Here is a 3762-nt window from a genome sequence, read left to right as displayed (position 1 = left end):
AAAATGCCAGTGGTATTTCAATAGGGATTACATTGAATATGTAGATTGCTGAATGGGAAGAAATCAGATGGGGAGAAAAACCATGAGAGACTCTTGACTCTGAGAAGAAAACAGGGTCACTGAAGGGGTGGTGGATAGGGTGATGGGGTAACTGGGTGATGGGCATAAGGAGGGCACCTGTTGTGATGAGCACTGGGTGTTTTATGCAACTGATGAATCATGAGCACTACAATTAAAACTAATGATGTGTTATGGACTTCGGAGAGGGTATGTGCTATGGTGAGTGCTGTGAAGTGTGTAAACCTGGCGATTCACAAACCTGTACCCCTGGGGCTAATAATACATTACATGTTTATAAAAAAAATAAAAAATTAAAAAAAAATAAAACTAATAATGTACTATATGTTGGCTAACTGAAGATAATTTTAAAATAAATTTATAAATAAATAAATAAATAAATATGGCCTGTGGAATTAGGAAAATAAATAAATAAAATAAGATGTTGTTTCCAGAATTAAAGCAGCTAATTCATGTAACATGTTTATCAAATATCTACCTCTCACTCTTTATGTAGTAAATGGTAATTATTATTTTAACTGATGGTGAATGCAACTCTTTGGTTGGATGCTAGAAGCCAACAAATGCCATCACCTCCTGGCAAATATTCACAAGTGGCCTGGCAATTTAATGATGTGTGCCAGCACATTAAAAGAACAAAGCAGGGGTAAGCATCATTTGGAGGTTTGCAGGGGAGCAGAGAAAAAGCACAAAATTCACACTGATCCCAAACAAACACTAGTATAATTTGAGAAAATAATTCATCTGAAATTTACTCTTCTAGCATAACCTAAATTTCTTCACTTCCTGCTCTAAGGCAGTATATGCAGGTATGGAATTAAAACAAGAAGGGGAACTTAACGCACCAAAAATGTATAACATATCTGCCTAAATATGTTTAGAATCAATAAATTCCTTGTTAGTTTAATATTTATCAGTTCTCTTACTTCAAATGAAAGTAATTTAATCTTTGAACACACAGTATCTTAAGAATGTCAGTTTTGTTTTTATTTTATGAAATTCTTTATTTCATATATTGTTGGAAAACTTTCACATAAAAATAAAAAGATACACCACCTGAGAATTTTGGTAAAATTTTAAAAAATGAGCATATGAGAGAATAATTTCTGATCACTCCTTCTCGAAAATTTTTAACTTACAGATATTTAGTAAAGATTTACATTTTCCTAGGCACTTTTACACACACACACACACACACACTCACAAATAAGTTAAGATATGATTCCAGGTCCTGAAGACTTCATACTCTTGCAAAAGAACTCTCTGTGAAACTATTGTAAGATGTATTCTTAGTGTAAAAAATAAAAGTTAAAACAACTCAGACAGTATCTGTTTTCCATTCCAGAAAAGTTGACAAAAGCTCACAGGGAAAGTGGCATCCTGCTGTGTTTTAACATATCAATTATATTCTCTTAGGAGGTCAAGTAGCAGGTAGAATCTTCTATGTCAAGGTAAAAGCACAAAAAAATGCATAGAATTATAAAAATGCATGCCACATTGAAAAAATAGGTTAGAATAAGTTAGAATTTATATTTATATATATACAGAATTTATATATATACAGAAGAGAGTAGCAGAATGTGGTACAAGAAAGATAGGTTGAGGACAGGTTACAAATTTTTTTTAAGATTTTATTTATTTGAGAGAGAGAGAGAGGAGAGAGAGAGAGAGACAGCATGAGCTGGGGGCAGGGAGAGAGGGAGAAGCAGAATCCCTGTTGAGCACAGAGCCCACCATGGGGCTCAATCCCAGAATCCTGAGATTATGACCTGAGCCCAAAACAGAAGCTTAACTAACTGAACCACCCAGGTGCCCCATAGATTACAAAAGGTTTTAATGCCATTCTAAAAAAGCTAGATTTTATATTTAAATAGTTCAGGGGCAGACAAATTGTGATTAGATCTTTTTTAATAATATGGGATGTGGCATAATCTACAAATAATATTTAACATAAAATACACAACATATACTACATATACATTATATATGATATTGGTAATATATTATTATATAATATTATATAGATTTAATATTCTACAGATAATTGTGGATACTAATAAAAATTTTAAATTACTAGGATCCGAGCAAAATGTATTCATTCACTGCATGGAGAAAACCATAAGTAATGACTTTATGCCATTGAATTTATATATGCATAATGTATCTTAAATCCAAATGAAGATATTTTTCTATTTGTTACAGATCAGGAAGCATTTCAGCATATTCTTCTGTATTACCTAGAATTTTGTTTCAGCATGTTGAATATACATAGTGGGTATTCACTGTCTTTATTTCTCAATATTCTATGAACTGTCTACTGATGTTTGGGGAATTACCCATCTTCTAAATCTTGAGCCCACCACCCACTAATAAAGCTATGTTTCTTGAAGCTTGGATGAACACATGACGTAGGTACCTACTTAAAATATTGTTTCTGGGGTCAGTAACCAAAAAAATGCAGGAAAGCCGGGATGGAGAGTTTTCTTATTGTTTTTCTGTTTTATCTGAGGAGGTATATTCCCTAGAGGAACAGCTGGAAAAGTATACCATCAGTGGTATCATGAGCTGTGATTTTTAACTCTGGATCTAACTTGACAGCCTCTCTTCTTTCTGCTCTCTAAGCCTGGTTCTTCCAAATGCCTAGGCTTTCAGAAATTCCATGAACCACCCAAAATCTTTTCTAAACCTTTACTGCCTGCATGTACCCTGCACAGATACATTTTTTCTTACTTGCAAATCAGATCTCAAATGTAAAGTACGTCAGTTCATTGAAAGCAGAGCTAGTGTCTGTTACCTTTGCAATCTTTAGCGCAGAAATGACAGTAGTTGTGCAATTGTTATTAAAAACATTTATTTGACTCATTTTTGTGGTGGCTCAGAGACAGTAGGCTGCTTTAAGATGAAGCTGAATATCTCTTTTCCAGTTACTGGCTGTCAAAAACTCATTGAAGTGGACAATGAACACAAACTTTGTACCTTTTATGAGAAGGATATGGCCACAGATGTTGCTGCTGATGCTCTGAGTAAAGAATGGAAAGGTTTATGTTATCCAAAATCAGTGGTGGCAATGACAAGCAAGGTTTCCCGCATGAAGCAGGGTGTTTTGACCCATGGCCGTGTCCTCCTGCTGTTGAGCAAGCGATATTCTTGCTGTGGACCAAGGTAGACTGGAGAAAGAAAGTGCAGTTTTGTTCAGGGTTCTATTGCAGATACCAAGGTCAGTGTTCTCAAATCAGTCAGTGTGAAAAAATCCTGAACTCATTACTACTACTGTGCCTTGTCACTCTGAAAACAGCCTACAAGAAAAAAAAAGGAAGAAACTTCAGAATATGTGAAACTTTTGGCTAAAAGAATGATGGGAGGCCAAAGAAAAATACTAGGAACAGACTGTCAAGAGACAAAGGCTGTCCTCTCTGAGAACTTCTGGCTCCAAATCTGAGTCTAGTCAAAAATGATATCTCTAAAAGTAACAAATAAATAATATCAGACATCAAATCTCAAGAAAAACATATATTTGATAAATTAATAAGGAAATGATAAGCACTATGGGACACCTGAGTGGCTCATCATTAAGCACCTGCCTTCAGCTCAGGTCATGATGCCAGGGTCCTGGGATCTACCCACATTGGGCTCCCTGCTCAGTGGGGAGTCTGCTTCTCCCTCTCCTACTCCCCTTGCTTGTGT

At 35.3% G+C, this 3762-nt stretch overlaps 1 pseudogene; it reads left to right on the top strand.

The window, feature by feature from the left end:
- The first annotated feature begins 2977 nt into the window (after window positions 1-2977).
- Window positions 2978-3533, top strand: LOC116872023 (annotated as a pseudogene).
- Window positions 3534-3762: the final 229 nt, after the last annotated feature.

Source organism: Lontra canadensis, unplaced genomic scaffold (genome assembly GCF_010015895.1).
Source record: "Lontra canadensis isolate GAN:19392208 unplaced genomic scaffold, GSC_riverotter_1.0 scaffold2, whole genome shotgun sequence".
Lineage (NCBI taxonomy): Eukaryota > Metazoa > Chordata > Mammalia > Carnivora > Mustelidae > Lontra > Lontra canadensis.
Note: the sequence above shows the minus strand (reverse complement) of the source record. Positions and strands in the feature narration are given on the sequence as shown.